This window comes from Vulpes lagopus, chromosome 19 (assembly GCF_018345385.1).
Source record: "Vulpes lagopus strain Blue_001 chromosome 19, ASM1834538v1, whole genome shotgun sequence".
Classification (NCBI taxonomy): Eukaryota; Metazoa; Chordata; class Mammalia; order Carnivora; family Canidae; genus Vulpes; species Vulpes lagopus.
In genome coordinates this window covers 38,991,345-39,017,169 of record NC_054842.1, presented here as the reverse complement: position 1 = coordinate 39,017,169, position 25,825 = coordinate 38,991,345, and the positions used below count along the sequence as shown (strand labels likewise).

Sequence of the window (25,825 nt, the reverse complement as noted above, 5' to 3'; positions counted from 1 at the left end):
CCAGGTTCCAGAACTTATAGAAGAACAGGAAAAATGGGGAAGACACTTTCTGACACCACCACCTTCTGGGCCCATGTCAACCATCCAAAAGCACTAGCATCCACACCCCCAATTATAAGCCTAAAAACAGTGACCTTTCTTCCCAAGGTCCATCCCAGTCATCTGAGACATCTCCTATGTACGCAGTCTCCCAAACTAAAAGCCTCAGAGAGTCATCTTGACTCCATTACCCGCTCCCTACAAAAAACTGTAACTTACCATCAAATCCTAGGACCAAATTCTGGAATATCCCCTCCCCTCCATCTACACACATCACTCCCTTAGTCCAGGACTCTCATGTCTTGTGAGGGCTACTTCACCAGGTTCTATCTCCCCAACTCTCCCCCACCCAGTACTTGGCTCTTACTCTGTGCCCATCAGCTTCAACATATACCCTCAAACAGGGCCAACTTAACAATGGATTTAATGAGAAATATTTTACTTAAGATTTCATGGAAAGGTGAAGAAGAAAGTTTACATTGCAGACCACTGGACAAAATCCTGCACATTTTCCTTTTATTACTTCCATCTTTCCCCCAAACTCTTCTGTGGGATGGCACCTCCTTCCCTACCACAACTCCCAGACCACCCTCTTTAGGTTTCAGCCTCGTTCTTGAGGTTATTTCTTTCCTTAACCTCCACCCCAACCACTTTTCTTATGTTGCGCAATTCAACTCTATGCTGACCTGTAGTTTGCACTCTCACCCACCACCCTGTCACCAAACACACCTTCCACCTAAGGAACCAACCTCCTTAGAAGGCAGTAGGGAAATAGCAAAAAAACAAAAAAGGACAAGTTAGTAGTCACTCTAGCCCCATATGACTAAGAAAATTTTCTCAACTGAAAAATCACTGGCCTATTGAAAACATCCCTTTAAACTGGCCACCAGGGGCGCCTTGGTGGTACAGTGGGTCAAGCCTCTGCCTCTTGGTTTATGGTTTCTGTCCTGGTCCTACTCTCAGGGTAGTGAGATGGAGCCCCAAGTCAGGCTGCCAGCTTAGCACAGAGTCTGCTTGAGATTCTATCTCCCTCTCCTCCCACTCAGGCTCGCTCTCTCTAAAATAGAAAAATAAATCTTTTTAAAAAATAAAAATAAAAAACAAAATGGCCATTAAACCAAATGGAAATTAAAATAATAATGATTTATTTCTTTGCCCAGAAAATTGGCATACATGCTTTTAAAGGATAAGAACCAACTGGAGCGATAGTTCCAGGAAATACACAAACCGACTGTATTCCCTGTAAATTGAAACAAATTTCCTGCAGGATAATTTAGTAACAACAGGACCAAAGTCTCAAAAATCCTGATGAAGGAATTCCACTTGTAGGAATTATTCTACAGAAACAAGCTGAAATAAGCAGAGAGATATCGGTATAAACAAGTCCATCTCATCATTACTTAAAATAATGAAAAAACTAAAACCACCTAAATTTCTAAAAATAGAGGATTTTCTTAATAAAATATAGTAGACTCTTATAAAAGTCAGGCAGTCATTAAAAGTAATGTTCTCAGGGATCCCTGGGTGGCGCAGCGGTTTAGCGCCTGCCTTTGGCCCAGGGCGCGATCCTGGAGACTCGGGATCGAATCCCACGTCGGGCTCCCGGTGAATGGAGCCTGTTCCTCCCTCTGCCTGTGTCTCTGCCTCTCTCTCTGTGACTATCATAAATGAATAAAAATTAAAAAAAAAAAAAGTAATGTTCTCAAAGAATACGAGGAAAAATTCACAACATATTATCAGGTTAAAACAAAGGGAATAAAAAAAATAAATAAATAAAACAAAGGGAATTATCAATACGTGTAATATATTCCCAAACTTTGTTTAAAGTATGTATCTGAGCAAAGAGTAGATAGTCAAGGCAACAGGTAAGTTCCTCCACCCATTTCAAATATAGAGAAATGTTAGCTAAGGGGTCCTGGGGGGCTCAGGAGGTTAAGCCTCTGACTTCATTTCAGCTCAAGTCATGATCTCAGGGTTGTAAAACTGAGCCCCATGTTGGGCTCTGCCTTGGCATGGAGCCTACTTAGGATTCCCTCTCTCCCTCTCCCTTATTTACACCCTCTCTCTCTTAAAAAAAAAATACACACACACACACACATACACACAAATACAAATCTTTAAATTTTTTTAATATGCATCTAAGCCTAAGCAAGCAAAAAAATTATCTCCTGGTACCAGAAATAAGGTGGGAAATCAAGCACAAGCAGGTCCACATTCACATCTCAATGGACAGGAGCTGAACCCTCAGGCTGTGAACACAACAGAAACCTAGAAGTGGAACATAAAGCTGAAAACCAGGAAGGGGCAATCCTCTGTGTAAAGAGATATGCTCCACATGGACTATACACAGAAAGAAGGTTCTCATGAGAAATCAGAACCCCAAATCTGCCCTTGGTGTGAGTGTGAGGTCTGAATTTTATATCACCTTCCTGAGGGAACCTGAGAAACCAATGAAATCATATGGATCTGGGAGGCAGAAGCAAAACCGCCCCATAGCAACAACTCCATCCCTGAGAGCATACACTGAACTCCACTAAAGAACATGTTCTGAAGAGAAGCTCCCAGACAAAAATTAAAATCATAGAAGAACCCATCACGATGGAAGATATTAAAAGACTTCCAAACTGGAAATCATGAAAGAAACTTTAAAATAAGTATGGCTGAAATACTCAGACATAAGGAATTCAGTTATAAGTAAAACACAGGACATAATTTTTTAAGAATACATTTAAAAGTATTTTAAAAGTGAGTAGGAGATACTATACATAAAACTGATAACAGGAGCTATTTGAGGGGATGAGGGTAGCAAGATTATGGATAATTTAAATTTTTCTATAAGTTGCCTGTTTTTCACAATGACCATATATTACTTTTACAACAGACAAAAAGTAAAGGAAGGAAAAAAGTGAAGATTCACATTTAACCATTCCTACATGACAGTTAAAAATAATTCTGAAGGGTGCCCACATGGCTCAGGTGGTTCAGCATCCAACTCTTGGTTTCGGCTCAGGTTCTGATCTCATGGCTTGTGGGATTGAGCCCTATGTCAGGCTCTGAGCTCAGCAGGAGTCTCCTTGGATATTCTCTCCATCTGCCCCTTTTCCCACTCAAGCATGCGCGCGCTCTCTCTCTCTCTCTCTCTCTAATACATAAATCGGAGGATAAACCTTGATGTACTAGAATAAATCCAATGGAATTCCTCTATATCATGAGATACCCCTGCCCATACCACATGCTCCAGTCATACCGAGCACACCAGGAGATCCAGTACAGTGAGTTCTTCCTTAATACCAACCCTCTGCACACGTCCTTTTCCTAGAATTCTCTTCAGCCTTTCCTCGCCCTGCAAATTCCTAGTAATTATTCCAGATCCAGGTAAAGACCATTTCCCTATAGAGACTTTCTCAACTCCCTCAGATCAAGTAGCTATGCCCCCTTCACAATGCCAAAGAAAGTCCTTCAAGGGATCCCTGGGTGGCTTAGCGGTTGAGTTGCCTGCCTTTGGCCCAGGTCGTGATCCTGGAGTCTTGGGATGGAGTCCCACATCGGGCTCCCTGCATGGAGCCTGCTTCTCCCTCTGTCTGTATCTCTGCCTCTCTCATGAATAAGTAAATAAAATCTTTAAAAAAAAAAAAAAAAGTCCTTCAACACTCTGGTGAGTGCCAGTGTGCATACTGCATCTTCTGTCCATCCTACTTCCATCGAGGACTGGGCTTGTGGAGATCTAAGGAACACCTTTTCTCAGATCATCTCTGAATACTGAGTTTCCAACAGGTTGCTTACCCATAGACAGCACTCAATAAAAATTTGTTATTTGAATACAAGTATAGAAATCATTAAAATCCTACCAAGTATAAGCAGGGGAATCATCTGCTCAGTATAGTTTCTCTCCTTTAACCTCAGTAAAGGGAATTAGAGTCATCTACCCACTGTTTGCTAACAGCCTCATGAACAACTGTCATCACAAATACTACTTGCCAGGTCTTTTTTTCTGGCCTTGTATTATATCCTATCCTGACATACCATTCAGGTAATTATACTCATTTTAGCTTCCCCAGCTGATTTTAATATTTTAAAGTGTTTTTTTTGTTATAGAGATGTCCAACATGGAGTTCAAACTCATGACCCCGAGATCAAGAGTCGCATGCTTTACCAAAGGAGCCAGCCAGTTACTCCCTCCCAGCTGATTTTAATCAATGCCTTAAGTCATTTGCATGTAGCAGGCATGATTGTTCTAGGGTTCCTTGAACACTGTTCCTTGGGTACTGGAAATACATGTAGAAAGACTAACATAAAGGGACTCTCAATTCAATCAAATGAAAATAGTTTATGACTACTCAGGGCTGAACACTTATGCTGAGATATAAAAGATAATACAGATTTATTTTCTATACTCAAAAAATTTAAACTCATTCATTCAGTCAGTCAATATTTACTGAGGGCCATCTACGCTCTTAACCCAATGTTAAGCACTGTGAAGAGCCTCAAGACATTAATATTTGGTCTAGGCATTCCAGAAGCTTACAAACTAGTTGGAGGGTGGGGGCAGGGAGGTAGATAGGAGAAACACAAATAGAAAGTTAAATAGCAATGTTAGTATTATGTGTATAATTGATAAAATTCAGAATAAAAATGTTAAAATGTTTTAAGATCATTTTTAAGATGTAAGAAGTATCACAGGGTAGATGGTATGGACATAAACAACAGGGGAGAGAGGCTTCTGTATACCCATGTGATCCAGAGAGTATTCCATGGAGGAGTGAGAACTGGGGAAAGACATGTGATCTCACATATAATGGGGTAAAACTGCTCAATAGTAACTTACTGTTTTTACAATCTCCCTACCCCATTCTCTCCACCATTCCACTACTAATCCAGGTAGATTTGAAGGGGATTCAGGATTTTTTTTTTTTTTTTAAGAAATCTCTACACCCAAGGTAGAGCTTGAACTCACAACCTTGAGATCAAGGGTTGCATGCTCTATCAACTGAGCCAGCCAGGCACCCTAAGGATTCAGGACCTTAATAAAGGGACACCCCATGGGCCACAAACCAACTAGGAATTCAGATGCTTCCACAGATACCAGCATGGAGGGACACCTGGGGACTACACAGGAACCTAAGTCTTACCAGAAGCCAGTGTCAGAGAAACAACAGTCCTGAACTCAACTCCTTACCCTCAAACCCGTGCCATGACACAGTGAAATTTCTGAAAATTTAAATACCACACAGTGAAGGAGACAACTGAGTTCAGCCTTCAATGACTGATTTACCCCATATAACTAGGACAGTCTTCCACTATCTGGGTGTTAATAATAGAAACTATGCTGTTATAGAAAAGTGAAGATATTTTATATACACCTAAATTTTGAGGCCTGAGAGTTCATCCTTGCTACAGAGGTTTTAAAAATCACCCATTGGACAAAGCAGAAAAAGAATATCCCATGGGGAAAAAAATCCAGTCTCTTCAACAAATGATGTTAGGAAAAATGGACAGCAACATGCAAAACAAGGAAATAGACCACTTTTTTATACCATTTGCAAAAATAAATTCCAAATGGATTAAAGGCCTAAATAGGAGGACCAAGAAGCCTAAAATCATAAAAATCCTAGAAGAGAGCACAGGCAGTTAGTAGTAAGTTTTCCAACATTGGCCACACCAACATTTTTCTAGATATGTCCCCTTAGCAAGGAAAATAAAAGCAAAAATACACTATTGGGACTACATTAAAATAAAAAGCTTCCGCACAGCAAAGTAAAGAATCAACAAAACTAAAAGACAACCTAGTAGAAGAAATTTAGATAAGCTAGAGAAGACATTTGCAAATAACATAACCAATACAAGGTTAGTATCTGAAATATATAAAGAACTGATAGAACTCAACACCCAAAAACCAAATACTTCAATCAAAAAATGGGCAGAAGACATGAACAGACATTTCTCCAAAGAAGGTAACCAGACAGGCCAACACACACGTGAAAAGATGCTTGACATCACTCATCATCAGGGAAATGCAAATCAAAACTACCTCATACCTATCAGAATGGCTAAAGTCAAAAACACAAGAAAAAAGCAAGTGTTCGCAAGGATGTGGAGAAAAACATTTCATTCCTACACTGTTGGTAGGAATGAAAATTGTGTAAAACAGTATGGAGTTTCCTCAAAAAGTTGTAGAACTACTCTACAATCCAGTAATCACACTATTTGCTCCCAAAATTCAAAAACACAAATTCAAAGGGATACATGCACCCCTATGTTTATAGCAGCATTATCTACAATAGCCAAACTATGGAAGTAACCCAAGGACCCACTGATAGATGAATGGATAAGGGAGATGTGCCATATATGTGTATGTGTGTGTGTAACGAAATATTATTCAGCCATAAAGAATAATGAAACTTTGCCTTTAGCAATGACATGGGTGGAGGCAGAGAATATAATGCTAAGCAAAATAAGTCAGAGAAAGACAAATACAATGTGATTTCACTCATGCGGAATTTAAGAAAACAAATGAGAAAAAAGATAAAAACAAACTAAGAAATAGACTCTTAACACATGAGAAAAAAAAAAAGATAAAAACAAACTAAGAAATAGACTCTTAACTATACACAACAAAGTGATGGTTACCAGAGGAGAGGTGGGTGGGGAGATGGGTGGAATAGGTGGTGAGGATGAAGGTGTGCACTTGTGAGGAGCACTGGATAATGTATGAACTGTTGAATCACTATACCGTACACCTGAAACTAATACTGTATGTTACCCAGAATTAAATTTGTTTCAATGTTTTTAAATTAAAAAAAAATCTAATACAAGGTATCATTATATTCTAAAATGAGCCGCAAAGACACAGATGGTATGGCTGGATTTTAACACATATACTAAAATCCACACCTAGGCAGTTTTTTTAAAGAAGGTATGTTTCTGCCAGCCTGAAATATCACTATTGCCCCTATGTTCCAAAGACAGTACTCACACACCAGATAAGTGGTCCCTGTGTTGTTGAAGATGCCAACCCCTTCAAGCCAGCATTTCTGCCCTAACAGGACAGCAGCCCCAGACTTCCTTCTCAACACCCTGCACCCTCTTGCCTTCAGCTAAGCTATGAAACCTGACAAAATCCAAGATGCAATGCTAGGTTTCCATCTCGCCAGCCACACAATCTAGGGTACCTGACCTCTCTGGATCTTGTAATACTGTAAGTAATAATACCTACAATTCATAGGGTCATCAGGATCCGATGGAAGAGCATACATGAAAAGCCAGACATTGCTTTATTGGATCTTCCAGGAGGTTGTATGCTTTAAACTACTTTTGTAATTATAAATAGTTGTATTCTCTTTTTAAAAAAATTTCAGAATCTCGGGATCCCTGGGTGGCGCAGCGGTTTGGCGCCTGCCTTTGGCCCGGGGCGCGATCCTGGAGACCCGGGATCGAATCCCACATCAGGCTCCCAGTGCATGGAGCCTGCTTCTCCCTCTGCCTGTGTCTCTGCCTCTCTCTCTCTCTCTGTGACTATCATAAATAAAAAAATAAATAAATAAAATAAAAATAAAAAATTTCAGAATCTCATGCAAAGTGAGCAGACAAGGAGGAAGGCTGGGGGAAAGTGGTAGCTTGGCCCCCATACTCACACTTGTACACTAATTGTCCCTGATCACCTCTGATGAGGCTGGCCAGCCTCTCTGGGAGCCGTAACAGTGGGAAAGGGAGATGAGGGAAAAGAATGAAGATAAAGTTGGCATTTAAAGCAGCTCCATGTTTTATAAATGTAGAGATGTTTATTCTATAGGGTTTTGTTTTTTTTTGTAATTTCTTTGGTTTTGGCATCAGAATCATTTTGCCCTCATCGATGAGTTGGGAAGTATGCCCTTCTACTTGTCTGAAGAAGTCTGTATAGAATTGGTATTATTTAAAAGAGAGAGAGAGAGAGAGAGAGAGAGAATTGGTATTATTTGTTCCTTACATTTTTCCTATATTTTACTTTTCCTGCCTTCAACCTAGGCCTAGAATGTTTTTAATACAAAGTCAATTTCTTTAATAAATATGGGGCATATAGATATAGATAGCTGTAGAGTCTACAGTGAATGTTTTTAATACAAAGTCAATTTCTTTAATAAATATGGGGCATATAGATATAGATAGCTGTAGAGTCTACAGTGATGTCACTTTTCTCATTCCTTATATTGATATGCATCTTTTTTTTTTTTCTAATCAGTCTGCCTAGATGTTTATCAGTTTTATTGATCATCTTAAAAACTAGCTCTTTGGTTCCATTGATTTATCTCTATTGCTTTTCTGTTTTCAATCCTGTTGATATTTACTCTGATCATTATTATTTTCTTCACTCTGCTTTTGGACTATTTTTGCTCCTCTTCTTCTAACTTCTTAAGGAGGAAAGTTAAGCCTTTCTTCTCTTCATATAGGGCTATTTAGTGCAATAAGTTCCCGTAAGTATCACTCTAAGTGGCATCCCACACATTTTGGCATGCTGTGTTTTCATTTCATTTCATTTCATTTCATTTTCATTCAGTTCAAAATACATAATTCCCTTAAGTTCTTCTTTCATTACTAGGTTTGGGTTTCTTCTAAGATTTTATTTATTTATTTGAGAGAGAGCACAGGCAGAGGCAAAGGCAGAAGAAGAAGCCGACTCCCAACTGAGCAGGGAGCCCGATGCAGGGCTAGATCCCAGGACGCCAGGATTGTGACCTGAGCCAAAAGCAGACGCTTAACTGACTGAGCTGCCCAGGTACCCCTCATCACTGGGTTATTAAATGTATTATGTAGTTTCCAAATATTTATGGATTTCCCTAATTGGGTTTTTTATTTAATTCCATTATGATGAGAAAACATGCTTCATTTGATTTGCATTAAGACTTGTTTTATGGCCTAACATATGATCTAATTTGGTAAACACTGTGTGTACTTTAAAACAAAGTGCATTTTGCTGCTGATGGGTGTTCTATAAATATCAAAAAGGTCAAGTTGGATGATAGTGTTAAGTCTTCTATGTTCTTGCTAAGTTTCTGTCTACTGCTTCTATTCACTTGAAATCTTGAACTATTATTGTGGATTTATTTCTTACTGTAGTTTTGCTTCATTTATTTTGAAGATCTGCTATTAAGTACATAAACTATGAATTGACTCCTTTATCATTATAAAATAACCTTCTTTATCCCTAGAAATAGTCTTTGCTCTGAAATCTACTTTGCCTGATATTAATTTAGCCAGAGTCCAGCTTTCTTTTGGCTTGCATTACCATGGTGTATCTTTTCCAATCCTGTTACTTTTAACCTAAGATTTTGTTTGTTTTTTTTTTAAAGATTTTATTTATTTATTCATGATAGTCACACACAGAGAGAGAGGCAGAGACACACACACGGGAGCCCGACGTGGGATTCAATCCTGGGTCTCCAGGATCGCGCCCTGGGCCAAAGGCAGGCGCCAAACCGCTGCACCACCCAGGGATCCCTTAACCTAAGTTTTTATATTTAAAGTCTATATTTAAAATGTTTTCTATTTCGGGACACCTGGCTGGCTCAGCTGTTGAGTGTCTGCCTTCGGCCCAGGGCATGATCCTGGAGACCAGGGATTGAGTCCCACATCAGGCTCCCTGCATGGAGCCTGCTTCTCCCTCTGCCTATGTCTCTGCCTCTCTCTCTCTCTCTCTGTGTGTGTGTGACTATCATAAATTTAAAAAAATTTTTTTAAATAAAATAAATAAATAAAATCTTAAAAAGGAAAAGGTTTATATTTCTTCAAGGCAACATTTAGCTAGGTCTTGTGTTTTCACCCTATCTGAACTATCTCTGCTTTCTTAACTGGGATGTTTAGACCATTAACTTTTTAATTGATAATTGATATGGTTAGGTTTAAGTCTCTCATCTTGCTATCTATCCCATCTGTTCTTTGTTTCCTTCTCCCTCTTTTTCTATCTGCTGTGGGGTTACTATTATTTATAATTCTATTTTATCTCTTTTCTGCCTTACCTGTTTTATTTTAGTCGTTGCACTGGGGTTTATACTCATCACAGTTTATCTTCAAGTGATATGACACCATTCCATGTAGAGATTAAGGATGTTACAGTGGTATACTTCCATTTTCCCCCACTAGTTCTTTATGCTGTTTTTGTCATACATTTTACATATGTTATAAATCCCATACATTTTATTTTACTTAAATAATTATCTTTCAAATATTCCTAAATAAGAAGAAAAAATCTTACAGTTTACCTATGCAGTACCATTTCTGATGCCTTCCTTCCTTTGTATAGATCTGTATTTCCATATGGTATCATTTTCTTTCTGCCTGAAGGTGTTCCTATAACATTTCTCACAGTGGGCGTCTGCTGAGGATGAATTTTTCCACTTGTTATGTATCTGAAAGGTCTTTATTTCATCTTTATTTTTGAAAGATATTTTTGTTGGGCATAGAAGTCTAGGTTGACAGTTTTCAGTATTTTAATGATGTTCTTCCACTATCTTTTTGTTGTTGTTGTTCTTCCACTATCTTATGCACATTGTTTCCAACAAGAAATTTACATTATCTTCTTCCTCTGTATGTAATTATGTAAGTTGTCTTTTTTCTTTGGTTTCTTTTTAAGATTTTATCCTTAGGACTGGCTTTAAGCAGTTTAATTACAATATGCTATTTTTTTCTTAATCCCTTTTTTTTAATTTAAATTCCATTAATTAACATATAATGTATAATTAGTTTCAGAGCCAGAGGTCAGTGTTCATCAGTCTTATATCATAACCAGTGCTCATAATATCACACGCCTTCCTTAATGTCCATCACCAGTTACCCCAACCCCCCACCACCTCCCCTCCAGTAACCCTCATTTTGTTTCCTATGATTAAAAGTCTCTTATGGTTTGACTCCCTCTCTAATTTCATCTTGTTTTATTTTTCCTCTCTTCTCCTATGATCCTTTGTTTTGTTTCTTCAATTCCACATATGAGTGAGAGTATATGATAACTATCTTTCTCTGATTGACTTATTTCATTTAAGCATAATACTAATTCCACCCACATTGTTGCAAATGGTTCTCTTTTATTTTTGATGGCTGAGTCAGCCACATATGTGTGTGTGTGTGTGTGTGTTTACACACATTCTTTATACAACATGCTTTGATGCAGTTTTCTTCCTGTATCTTTGCTTTAGTTAACTGAGCTTGTTGGATCTGTAGGGTTATTCTTTTCATCAAATTTGGAAAATTTTTAGCCTGACTTCTTCAAATATTTTTTTCTGTACCCCCTCCTCCTTAGGAACTCTAAGTACATGGATATTAGGTCATTTGAAGTCTCTCAAATTACTGAAGATATTTTTCTTTTTTTTTGTAATTTCTTTTCTCTGATTCATTTTGGATCGTTTCTACTGTTGTGTCTTCAAGAACACTATTTTCTACAATATCTAATCTGCCCTCAAACCATCCAATATATAATTCACCTGATAAGTTATAGTTTTTATCTGTAGAAGTTCAGTATAAATCTTTCAAAGTATTTTCAATGTCTCCACTTACCTCTTTTAAGCACATGGAATACAGCCGTAAGAATTGTTTTAATTCCATTATCTGGTAATTCTAATATCTGTGTCAGTTCTGGGTCATTTTTGGTTGACTGATTTTCTCCTACCATTATGGGTCATATTTTCTTGCTTTGCTCATGTATTTTAGGCTCAGTACAAAAATCTAAAACCACTGCAGTACTTAGGAGGTATCCTTCTGGACTATTTTAATTTATAAATACTCATGTATATTTATATACCTAAAAACCTGTATGTTTTTGAAATGAGGTTATGCCATACATTTTAAATATTAGTTTAATAACCACATAAAATGGGAAAAGAGAATGAAAATAATGACCTAACATCTTAAACCATTTTGCTCTCCAGAGTGGTATATACCTGGAAGAGGTGAAGATATGCATAGAGAAACTTTTATATACATATACCAAAAATAAAAGTAAAACCAGAGAATCCTTAGTAGTATCAAAAAATTGGAAAGCACCTGAATTCCTTTATCAGGTGACTAAATAATTATAGCATATTAACTTGACAAAATACTATACAACAGTTGAAATGAAGTAGGTATTTGTTTTAACATGATTTAACATGTTTTACTCCTTACAGAAAATAAAGAGCTAATGCATAAAATAAATAGCAAATCGCAACATTTCTTAAATCTGGTTAGAGAAAAATGTGTGTATATTTCATTATTCTCACTATTCTTTTGCATGTTTCACTATCTTATAACTAAAAATATGAAAGAAAACTTACACAGAATAATATTAAATTGGGGCATATCCTACAATTATATATAGCAGTTCTTCTTTCCATCATGCATTTTACTTAACCATCCTCTTCATCTGGTTTTAAGAAAATACATCAAAAAAGCTGTTTTTAAAGCAAATTACATAGCACTCCCCTAAGTTAACATTTCAATTTGTGAATATAGAGGAAAAGCTTAAGTGTGCCAGGCTTTGTTCTTTGGCTTAAATAAAGAGCACCTAGAATGAAAGGCTAAATGATGAATGGGGTTTAAAACAGACCAACCCAGACACAGGTATACACAAACTGAGAATTAATAATACAATTTTTAAGTTAATAATATTGACCAAATGAAGAGAATCTACTATGTACCAGGCACTTTATATAAATTATCTCTAATTCTTTTTTTTTTTAAAGTAATCTCTACACCCAACATGGGGCTCAAATTCACAACCCTGAGATCAAGAGTTGCACAGTCCTCTGACTGAGCCAGCCAGGCACCTCAAATTATCTCTCATTCTTAAAACAACCCCAGAAGTAGAGGTTTATCTATGTTTACTGATAAAGACATTCAAACTCAATAAGGTTAAGTAACTCACTCAATACCACTCCTCAGGTAGTAAGCACTAGAGTCATATAATTCAAACAACTGTGTTAAGGTCCATGTTCCCACTACTTCATATAAGGTTGGGCCCAGGAAAGTACCAGGATTTGCTACAGTGGAATTTAAACATTCTGCTTACAGAGTTAGACTGACACTCAACATTTGCAATCTTAGAAAAATCTTCTTTAACTTCAGTATTTTAAATAACACTAATGTTTTATTTTTGTGTTTTCATGTCATTTTGTGTTTTCATGTCATTTTGTTTATTCAGTTAATATAAGTGTCTCAGAGAAAACACACCAACATTTCCTTCTTAAGCTAGTAATAATGGCCTATACTTTGTGAAAGAAAAAATAGATTTGCAACTGATTCTTCATGATGGTCTAAAACCAAAGACTAAGGAAGACCACCATGACATTGTAAGGAATAAGTGCCATTATCAAGAGAAAGAAGTCTCACATTTATGTGCTTATTTATTTATAATTTGTTTATTTATTGGAGAGAGAGAGAGTACAGGGTATATGGCAAGGGCAGAGAGAGAGGGAGAATCTCAAGCGGGGAGCCTGATATAGGGCTTGATTTCATGACCCTGAGATCATAACCTGAGCTCCAACCAAAAGACAGACACTTAACTGACTGCACCACCCAAGTGTCCCTGTGCTTTCTAAGTTACAAATCACTTTCACATATATTATCACATTTGACCAACATCAATCCATTAAGTAGAACTGAAAATAAGTTTCTATGTAACAGTATTATCTGTTTCCCTGTATTATTTTACTCTCATTTTATAACGAAATAGACTCCAAGAAGTCAACCTACATAGCCTAGGTCATCTAGTGCTGAGTATCAAAGCTCATACTGTTTTCAGTGTGCTTGAGTCCCAGCCCCGTGTCCCTTTTGAAAAGCCACACTGACTCTTGAATGTCCAAGAGCAATGAAGACATGAAATAGGATGTCAGGGAAACCAAGGAATCATCTTTCCACATGATATTTAAGGAAGAGATGTGAGCCTCTTTCAATGGATGTTGAAATTAGAAGACTTAGTATAGAGCTTTACAAAACAGTTCTATATGTGGTTCTTTGTACTTTTTAAATTCTAATTTAACCCCAAACTCTTTTTTTCTAATAAGTAAAATATTTACCGATTACATTCAATAAGAATTATCATTCATAAATAAGATAATGCCATGAGTATGTAATTAGTAGGAAATACAGCATGGCATTTTCAAGGTTATAGTATTTAGTATTGCTGAAAATACTGATTTGCATAGTAAGGTCACAAAATGTTATAGAGAACTAAAAACATACAAAAGTGACAGAAATCAGGATAGAAAGTTAACATAAATGTAGATGAAGAGTTTATATTTGAAATGCCTAGATTTCCCCCATGGCATTTGTTCTTAATGGTCTTTTGATTTTTAGCCTTTTTTTTAAATCAAAAGCTATGGGCACTGTGTTCATAAAAATGTACACAGATCTAAATTTTGTATATGATTTCAGAGACTCTGTAGATGCACATCCAACCCTCAAGCCCATCCATGTACCTCCAAAAGGTCTACAGGCTCCAAGTTAAGAACTACAACCCCAGCTTTTCCCAAAACATTCCCTCGGGAAGAAAATATTTTAGAATAATTTTTGGAGAACACGTTCTCAACAGCTTTCTTCAACATTTTCAGTGAAAAACAAGAAGTGAATCAGCAAGGCTTGCTGGTATAAAACTGAGCAATAAATAACTGCCTCATGAAAGGCAAACATGTATACATATAACCATGATTCACATCTACCAAAGTACACAGAGGTGTATGGGAGGAAAAATAAGGAAGTAAAAGGGGTCTAATAAAGATTTTCCTGGGATGCTTGGGTGGCTCAGTGGTTGGGTGCCTGCCTTCAGCTCAGGTCGTGATCCTGGGATCCGGGATCGAGTCCCACATCAGGCTCCCTGCAAGGAGCCTGCTTCTCCCTCTGCCTGTGTCTCTGCCTCTCTCTCTCAGTCTGTGTCTCTCATGAAAAAATAAATAAATCTTTAAAAAAAAATTTCCTGAGGGGATAATGTTGAAGCTGCATGAGCCTTGAAGAGTAAGGAGACTTTGAAAGTTGTGTTTGGGTATGACATATATTTCTAAAATCTTGATTTAAAAAGCATATCCTAATATGTCATCCATATTTCTGACTATTCCTTATAGAAACAACTTCCAAGCAGTGACAGTTAGTTATTTATGAGAATGAGTTAATAGGCCGGTGCCTAAAAAAAGAAAAAAGATTAAAAAACTAAATGGGATAAAAATCCCAAATAAAAATAAACCTTAAAAGACAAACATTCCTGGGGCACCTATTGGCTCAGTCGGTTAGCCTGACTTCAGCTCAGGTCATGATCTTGGAGTCCTGGGGTCAGCCCCAGTATCAGGCTCCCCACTCCAGTAGGGAATCTGCTTTTTCCTCTTCTTCTGCCCCTCCCCCTTGTGCTAGTGTTGTCTAATAAATAAAAACTTTTAAAAAAGGAGAAAAAAGCCATCTAGTCCAACCCTCTCTACTGATGAGAAAACTGAGGCCACACCCTCATCTCCTCAAAAGATACCAAGAACAAAGGTCTCCACCAGAGGGCAGGAAGTGAACGTTAGGAAGCAGGGCTAAGGAACAAAATTAGATTTACAAATATTTAACATACTTATTTTCACTAGCAACCTAGATTTGCTCCTTATGATAGGGGATCCCGTGCCACAAACAGTTCAAGAGAGGAGTGGATATTCTACAAACAGGAGCTGGACAGTGGGCCATCGCTCCTTTGACCACTTCCAGTATTTCAACATCCTGAAATTTATGTATGCCTGAGTGGATTGACAAATTACATATCTTAGCTGAGAGCAAACCTTTCTTCACTGACTGGGAAAGTAGCTTTAAGGGATGCTTGCACAGAAACCGGGACTGAAAATACGCTAATCATACAAGCCTACAAAAATAGAAGAGCAGTCACACCTCCACTCCTCCTGAGTCTTCACCAGCTACATTAAGCGAAGAAAACAGAAACAGAGGCGAACGTGACCACAGGTCAGACAAATGATCCAAAATTATCAAGACTACATAAAATAACAGTTTTACACAGTCACTAACAATGAACAATGCCCTGTGTGTATATTGTACCATGAGATAATAGTTATTATAAATATATTCTTTGGAAGTGGTGTATACACAGAACATTTTCATGGATGGGAGAAGAACAATGAAAAAAGCCTGCAGGCCACTGGTCCAAGGACAAAGAGCTCAATGTCCAGCGTCCACTGGAATAGGTAAAGGGAGAACTCTTCCCACCATTTGCTGCTACTGGTTTAATGACAGCATCTCTTCTATCCTGTACGACTGAGAACTGGGTTGGAAACATTTGGAAGGAAAGAAACAGAAGGGATCCTAAAAAGTCTCAATTCTAATGCAAGGAGACTGTCAGAAAAGGCCAGGAAATTTTTATAATTCTTAAAGCAATTCAGGCCCAGATACAATGAGCGCTAGAGATTAAAATCAGCACTTCGAGAAAGCAGGCAGCCAAGCACTCAGTGGACTCTATTCAGGAGTTCACGATGCTTGCTTGCAGTGCAGACCTAGCCCCAAGTGCCACTCCATTCTCCATAGGGATCCTACTCCTGGGATCCTTACCAATAGGGCCTTTTACAGCACAGAATGTAAGTCAGCGTGAACTTGGACGTTTTTAGTGGCGAGATAAGGCCACGCCATTAGTAACATTTGTAGCTATGCAAAGTAACATAATAAGGGTAATCAAATATCATGCTTTGGGTGGTAAGCTGATCTAAACTAAGGATCATAAAGGAATGTTATCCCCCCTCCTCTGCAAGAACACAATTGAGCATTTGGCCAGTTCGTTATGAAAGGACTAGCACAAGGGCACAGCTTTTGTTGGACTCCAGGCATAATACACGAAAGGGAATTGTGGCTCCTTAGAAAGCCATAAAGGGTTTCTTAAGAACTATGTGAAATTTGTCCATGGCACTCACTCTCCGGAGTTCACTGGTCATGCTGCATTTGTTTCTCTCAGAAGAGCCACAGAATAACTCTATTCTACGATGCATACAAATAAACTTAAATGACTGACTGCCCCACAAAGCTGAGCAGGTAAGTCTTACTAGGAGGTTTGAGAGCTCAGGTCACTGCACAAAGGAAACATACTTAACTTTTTAGAAGCTGGGCCCTTTTAAGAAAGCTCCAGAGTCTTTAATTCTTTGGCACCAGGAGCTGTGCAAACTGCCAGCAGTATCAGTATCCAACTTTCCTCGACATGCATCATTCAAGACCTTCTCAGCTTTACAGGGGCTGGGAACTGCTCATTTTCTGTTTTACTAAGAAAAGAGCTCAAGTGAGGCTGCCACAGCTTCCAAGGTAAAGATCTATAGCTCTCCAGCCAATTTCAGAAACCACTAAAAATGCTCACAGTGAAAGGCAACATGCTTATCTGTACACTATATAAGGAAATTTCCTGAAAGCCTTCAGCCTCTTCCCAAATTCAGTGAAACAGTGTGTGGGGTGGGGAAGCTTTTAAGCAAAAGCACTATCTCCAAGTACATTCCGGTACTTAAAAAAGCAGAAGAGCAAAAATGATGATAAAGAATTTATTTCAATTAAGATATTTTCTTCAGACTCCAGATGGTTGGATATTGTCTTAACATGTCCCAGTACTGGTAACATCTTCTATTATCATTTGTTTTATGTATCCGTGAAATTAAAAGTGTTACTTATCCATGATTAAACCACAGATTGGAAGATGTTCCTAAGAATTTATATACATTTCTAAAGGAAAAATTCAATAAAAAATTATGAACTGAACTTTTCAATCCAACCGTGAGTAAACCAAAACAGCCCCTTCTTACCTAACAAGTATTGCTTAAGGAAGAAATAGTTTTCAAAACAGAGAATCAAAAGAGAATCAAGAACTATGTGACCCTCACACCACGGTTACCATTTGCATTGATTATGCAAAGCCACCTAGACTCCCAAAGTAAGAATGCACTAAAACAAAACGTGAGAGGGATTATCTCAATTAAACAAACATATTTTATTTAAGATTTTATTAGAGACACACAGAGAGAGAGAGAGAGAGAGAAAGAGAAAGAGGGAGAGGGAGAGACACAGGCAGAGGGAGAGGCAGGCTCTCCACACGGAGCCTGATGCAGGGACTCCATCCCAGGATGCCTGGATCACAACCTGAGCCAAAGGCATATGCTCCAGCACTGAGGCACCCAGGTGCCCCAACAAACATATTTTTAAAAAGCAGTTCCAATAGCTGAGGCCAGATTATTGCTATTAAGATAAGGGAACATTTTGCATACCTGCTTCTGTTGGTCTTATCACGCAATTTGGAGGTCCCAGGAAACAACTCAGAAAATTTAAAATTCAGTCTAAAATGTGTTTATCCTCAGTTAATCCTCTGCCAAAGTCAGTGTCTGACCAAAGAAAATAAGCAGGGCCAAACTGAAGTTTTCTGCCTACCACTAAGGTTTAAATCTCCCAAGAACCTGGTCTAAAGTAGAAAGGCCAATCTGCAACATGGGTGTGGTCTGGAACTATAAAAAAATCAAGAGGCAAATATGTAGATGATACCACCATGCGTTTATGACTAAGGCTTAAAATATATTAGGGTTTTCACTTTACTCTTTAGATTCCATTCAGGCAGGTCTTCTTCCTATGGAATGCGGCTGCCCCATGAAGTCTGATGTTCTTTTTATACACATTTCCTTTGCCACTTTAAATTTTGAAATGGCAACTTTGTTTTCACCACGTGAAAGCTCATTAAGCAATTAAGTATATGCAGACATTCCCAGAAATAAGTAGGAAATTGCATTGAACTTAAAATAAAACAAACTCTAATTCCTACTCAATATTTTTATAGTCCCTGAACTAATTTCAAAGAAATGTACAAAATTACCTTTGAATAGTAACTGGAAACATTATACAGAACTAGAGAGTGTTAACACTAAAAGTATCTCAAAGGTTGTAGTCCAATTCTACTTTCTAAGTGTGGCAAAAAAAGGTTCACTTATAAAATCCATAATCCATTTTCACTGAACAGTTAATTCTCTGAAGAGGAAGTATGAAACACACTTTATGATACCTCCATAGAAGTGAAGAATGGCTGTTATAAAACTGTTTCGCAAAGTGAAAGAAAAAGTGAAGGGTTTGTATGGTATCAGCCAGTTTAGAAGAAAAAAAAAAAGTACATACCATATGATTGCATTTATATCAAATTCTAGAATATGCAAACTATTATATGGAGACAGGAATCATCTGAATGGCTGCCTGGAATGGGAGTGGAAAGAGGGAGAGACTGTAAAGGGACATGAAGAAACTTTAGGGGGCGGGTAATGAAAATATTCTGCATCTTGATCGTGGTGATGATTCTGTGAGTGCACACATCTAATCAAAACATCCCAAACTGTCTGCTCTAAATGAGTGAAAGTCTATCATACTTCAGTTCTATGCCAACGATTGTTAAAAATACACTGATATATGTTTAAAAGGCACCTGTATTGAGGAAGGCTTATTCTTACTCTATATGGCCACAGGATGGCAAAACGAGGATCATTAGGCCAAAATACCAGAACATTTCTGCATCGATACAAGGAAATATATACTGTCCCAGTGGTCCAGAGCCAACCTGGGATGGAATACTAAAGCTCTCTCCATTGGGCATGCTCCAAAACAGGTTCAAAGTATATTTTGGAGGTACAATGTTGTCTTTAGGGATTCCTATGTAGAAAGTTGTATGAAGTATAACCACTAATGATTCTTGTAACAAAAATTACATTATTTCGGCCAACAGACACATGAAAAACAAATGCTCAGTATCACTTGGCATCAGGGAAATACGAATCAAAACCACAATGAGATACCACCTCACACCCATCAGAATGGCCAAAATAAACAAGTCAGGAAACAACAGATGACGTGAGGATGTGGTGGAAAGGACTGCAAACTGATGCAGCCACTCTGGAAAACAGTATGGAGGTTTCTCAAAAAGCTGAAAATAAAGCTACCCTATGACCCAGCGACTGAACTACTGGGTATTTACCCCAAAGATACAAATGTAGTGATGATCTAAAGGGGCACCTGCACCCCAATGTTTATAGCAACAATATCCACAATAGGGGGCTAGGGTAATTGGGCGATGGGCATTAAGGAGGGCGATGGGCATTAAGGAGGGCTTGTGATGCAATGAGCACTGGGTGTTATCTAAGATTGATGGATTACTGACCTCCACCACTGAAACTAATAATTTTTATATATTAATTGAATGTAAATTTTTTAGTTTATGTTATTTCAGGGTGGACCATTTACAGATGCTTGTGACCCTGCTGATGTGTGAAATCCTGCTAACTTCTTGACTAAAACAGGGATTTGCTGTGTCTGATTGTCCCCCGAAGACTTCAAGTTCACAGGAAGAGTCAATTATCTGCCCAATGAATCCTTTTTTAGGGGGCAGAGGAGCATGTAAGAAATATTTTATGATATAAATAGAATTGGTTTTCAACTTTTTTATAGGTTTTTAATAAGACTTCTTCAGGTTGGCTAAGTCATTTCTGGGTCTATTTGCTTCCTGAATTTTGAAGTGTGGTGTTTTTTTTCCTTTTCATTTTCGCCATGGTTGTTGGTTTTCACCATTAGAAATTCCTTTCCCACTTTTTCTTAATTTAATTTCAATTGAGTTAATATACAAAGCAGCACTGGATGCAAGAGCAGAATCCAGTGATTCATCACCCACATAAAACACCCCATGTTCATCCCAACAAGTGCCCTCCTTAATGATGTCTGTCACACATTTAGCCCATCCCCCACCCGTCTCCCCTTAGCAACCCTCAGTTTGTTCTCTATAGTTAAGAGTCTCAAAAAAAAAGTCTCTTATGGTTTGCCTCCTTCTGTTTTTATCTTATTCTTCCTTCCTTTCCCCTATGTTCATCTGTTTTGTTTCTTAAATTCCATGTGAGTGAACTCATGGTATTTGTCTTTTCTCTGACTTATTTCGCTTAGAATAATACAACCTAGTTCTATCCACATTGCTGCAAATGGCAAGATTTCATTCTTTTTGATCACCAAGCAATATTCTACTGTGTGTGTGTATACACATCTTCTTTCTCCGTTCATTGGTCGATGGACATTTGGACTCTTTTCCATAAGTGGGTATTGCTGATAGTGCTGCTATAAACATTGGGGTGCCTATGCCCTTCCAAATCAGCATTTTTGTATCCTTTAGATAAATATCTAGTAGTGCAATTGCTGGGTCCTAGGGTAGTTCTATTTTTAACATTTTTGAGGAACCTCCATACTGTTTTCCAGAGTGTTTGCACCAGCTTGCATTCCCACCAACAGTGCGAAAGGGTTCCCCTTTCTCTACATCCTCGCCAACACCTGCTGTTTCCTGAATCACTAAGTTTAGCCATTCTGACAAGTGTGAGGTCCTATCTCATTGTGGTCTTGATCTGTATTTCCCTGATGATGAGTAGTATGGAGCATCTTTTTATTTGTTAGCCATCTCTGGATGTCTTCTTTAGAAAAGCATCTATTCATGTCTTCTGCTCATTTCTTAACTGGATTACTTGCTTTTGGGTGTTGAATTTAAAAAGTTCTTTACAGATTTTGGATACTAACCCTTTATTCGATATGTCATTTGCAAACCTTCTCCATTCTGTCAGTTTTAGTTTTGTTGATTGTTTCCTTCACTACGCAGAAGTTTTTTACCTTGATGAAGCCCCAATAGTTCATTTTTGCTTTTGTTTCCCTTGAGACATGTCTAGTAAGAAGTTGCTGTGGCCGAGGTCAAAGAGGTCACTGCCTGTCCTCTCCTCTAGGATTTTGATGGTTTCCTGTCTTACATTTAGGTCTTTCTTTCATCCGTTCTGAATTTATTTTTGCGTATGGTGTAAGACAATGGTCCAGTTTCATTCTTCTACATGTTGCTGTCCTATTTTCCCAACAGCATTTATTGAAGAAACTGTCTTTTCTGCTATGTCAATTTTATGTTGAGCAGTTGAGAGTCCATATCTCTATTCTGTTCTATTCTGTTCCATTGATCAATGTGTTTCTTTTTGTGTCAATGTCATACTGTCTTGATGATTACAGCTTTGTAATGCACTTGAAGTCTGGAATTGTGATGCCTTCCACTTTGGTTTTCTTTTTCAATATTACTTTCACTATTTGGGGGTCTTTTCTGATTCCATATAAATTTTAGAGTTGTTTGTTCTAGTTCTGTGAAAAATGCTGTTATTTTGATAGGGATTGTCCAGTGCATCCTTTTCAAGAAATGGCTATCTCTTTTTTTTTTTGAAAAATAATATATAGAGTGGAAAATATGTAGAAAATAAGATAATCTCAATTGCTCTCAAGCATGCCATTCAGAAACAACCAAGGAGCCAATATGTTATCAATTTCTACACATGAATATAAATATATTTTTCTTTTCACAAAGTTCTTATCTTTGTTTTTCTTATCTTTTGATATAGTTTTACTTAACATTAGTATGAAATTTCCTGTATCATTAAGCATTTTTTGAAAACATGCCTTTCATGCTTCATTAACAGTCCACATTATGACTATATGCCATTATTTATTTAAGCACTCATGTTGATAACTAAGGTGGTTTCCAGTGTTTTACCTTTAGAAATAATGCTTCCACATCCTTGAACACAGAAAATGAATGGACAATGAATAGCCCTGAATTCAACTTCTCTAATATTTTATCCACGCCATTTTGTTACAAGCAATTTCACTTTCCACTCTTCTGGAGAAGTGCTATGGTAGACAGTTAACATGTGCAGCATGGTGGCTGCCACCTTTGCTGACTTGTTTTTTTCTTGAGTACCTACTATTAACCTCAATCAAAGTCCCAGAGAAAATATACTAATTTGATCTCAATAAAAACTATGCAGAACACGATGCAGTATCAAGGCACCACTCAAGGTCCAGTACATGGTGGATTTTAACAACTTGTGGAATATTCGAAGCAAAAGTATTGTTTGAACCAATACAGTATCAATAAATATTGGAAAGTAATCTGACTTAAAGTTGTTTATGTAACTGCAACTATTTATAAAGCAAGAACATTTAGAAAAGGATTTAGTCAGTGTTTAAGTGCACCTTCCAGACAGGAGCCACATTTTTTTAAAAATCCCTGTAAGCCCATATATACTTACTTGGAGATTTGTTTATAGGAACTATTTTCACAGTATACGAATTTTTTCCTATATCATAAAAACAATTCATTTCTCAGGATGCCTGGGTGGCTCAGTGGTAGAGCGTTTGCCTTCAGCCCAGGGCGTGATCCCGGAAGCCTGAGATCGAGTCCCACATCGGGCTGCCTGCATGGAGCCTGCTTCTCCCTCTGCCTGTGTCTCTGCCTCTCTCTGTGTGTCTCGCATGAATAAATAAAAATAAAACCTTAAAACAAAAAAACAATTCATTTCTCAAACTTCTAAAATGTCAGGGTAGCAATTACCCTTGAGAGTAGTGACAACTGGAAGGAAGCAGGAAGGTTTGGGGGATGCTGGTAATAATTCTGGTGTCTTGATATAGATGCTGATATCATGGGAGTATCATTTTGTGAAAATTCATTAGGTTATACACTCATGATTTGTACCGTTGTCTGCATGTATACTGCATGTTAATTAAAGATTCTGAAATGGACAAAAAACAGAGTCCCATCCGTTGTTCCCATCATACGCTGCTAGGTAATCTGACAGGATAAGAATATATTTAGTAAAAGATGAATTGGAAACCTCATCTCTAATAATCCCAGTCTATTCCTTAAATTAGATATTCTTAGCAATGTCCTTTTGTTAACAACATGAACAATTACACATATCTTGCAGAATTTTGGTGTATCGATAATACAATCACAGTCATTTACATTTAGTACTTCAAATCAATTCAGTAAGTAGTTCTGAGTACCTACTATGTCCAAGATGCTGTATGGGCATTTTTAATGCTGTGCAGATGTATGAAGGAAAATATCTGAGAAAATTTTAAATGGCCTTCCAAAGACTGGCAGATGATATAGATTCTTTTCATCATTTTAAGTCACCCACTGGGGAAAATGAGTAGATGCCATACTTTCTACATCTTGGAAAATGTTTCCTAGAATTGGTAGGTGTCAAAACTTGTCATTCACTTGTACTGTTAGAGATAAATGGAAAGAAAGACAGAGGGCAGACTGGGTAGTTGAGAGGGCATGAACAAAGGAGTGGAAGCATGAGAGCCTATGGTATGCAATAGGAACTAAAGGTACATATCTTGGTTGAATGATTGGCCCTACTTCACATCATAATTTTCTTCTGAATCTAAATTACCAGAGAAGCAGGCACAATGTGAATTATTTCCCCTTGCAACACACAGAGATAAGTGCTGCTGTAGTTCTCCTTGACTATACAAAGCCCCTGAAATATCCTTTCCGAAACTACTTATTTTTGAATCTGGCCCTGAGATGATCTCAATTTAGAAAAATATCAGGTCACATTTTCTCATATCCATCAACATAAATGCCTGGAACCCCGCCGGCAGTGATAACCACTGCCATCTTATCTGTCAACAAAGGCAGTGTTTCAGGCAATGGCAGGTAGAATTATTCCCCCCAAATATGCCCATGCCCTAATCCCCAGAACCAGGTTATCTTACACAGCAAGAAGGACTTTGACTCGGGGTATGGGCCTTGGGATGAAGCAAATTATCCTGGATAATCTAGAGAGACCCAACCTAATCCCATGAATTCCTTACGAGCTGAGAACCTTCCCCTGCAGGGAAAGGAAGAGGAGAAAGAGGAGAGATTCAAAGTGTGAGGAAGGGCTGGACTCTCTGATGTTGGCTTTGAAGATGGAGGAAACAGGCCATAAGCCAAGGAACACGGGTGACTTCTAGAAGCTGGGAATGGCCTTCCGTTTAAATCTAGTAAGAAAATGAGGATCTCAGGTCTACTGCCTCAAGAAATTGAATTCTCCCAACAACTCAAATGAGTGATGGAAGAGATCCTCCCCCAGCCCCTTCGCAGAGGAGCAGCCTTGCCAACATCTTTAGCCCAGTGAGAAGGTCCACATCATCAGACTTCTGACCTACAGAACTGTAAGGTAATGTGTTGTAGAAGTCACTAAATTTTGTTAGGGGAGCAAAAGAAAGCTAACACAGGCTCACAGTTTTATTCAGAATACGATGTTCTTATCATCTTGGCCATGGATTGCCCACAAGAGAGAACAGCTATCATTTAGGAGAAGCAGAGGGAAAAGAATAGTATGTTTGTAAGGCAGGGCCAGTGTTTTCTTTAGGACTGTCCTCAAATAAATTTTCCCTTCAGTAAAATATACACATATATTGGAAGTTAGTCAAATAGTTTAGCCCCTGAAAAAGAAAAACACTACAAAAATGAAAAGATTCAAGAGTCTGTCAATAATGATGAGTGGGATGCCTTACTCTTAACCTCACCTGGTAGACTGGGGCCCAGAGATGACTGCAATAGACGGTAAATGCTACCCAGCAATTAGGCGAAATGGTTCTCATTAGCTGTCATGAACTTTACCAGAGGAGCTTATGCTAAATACAGATTCCTGGGTCTCATCCTCAAAGATTTCTAGAAGTTTTAGGGTAGGACCCAGAGATATGAATAAGATCAAAATTCACAACTTCTATATTTTGTCCCCTAATGAATAATTAATACTGCTGAAATATTCCTACCAACCATTCTCTCAAAACCACTTAAGACCTCTCCTATTCTGACCTAGGCCCAGAGCAATTCTTGTCAGGAATCAGCCCATCAAGCGAACTAGGTGGTTAAGAGGTGTACAGCTTTGGTATAAACAGACTTACACTTGATTCTGCTCTTGCTCTTACAGTGTTCTGGGCAAATTACAGAAGGCCCCTGAACTTGTTTCCTCTTCTG

General features: G+C 38.0%; 1 protein-coding gene across 2 annotated transcripts in view; it reads right to left on the bottom strand.

The window, feature by feature from the left end:
• PLS1 (plastin 1) overlaps positions 1-25,825 on the bottom strand; it is a 104,185-nt gene that overhangs the window by 55,784 nt on the left and 22,576 nt on the right. Inside the window, exon 1 of one of the 2 annotated variants that reach the window (XM_041734578.1) lies at positions 18,243-18,416. The exons of the other annotated variant lie outside the window; for it this stretch is intronic. The gene's annotated coding sequence lies outside the window, so the exon portion shown is untranslated. Of the gene's footprint in view, positions 1-18,242; positions 18,417-25,825 lie in introns of those variants that run through there. 2 annotated transcript variants of the gene reach the window in all.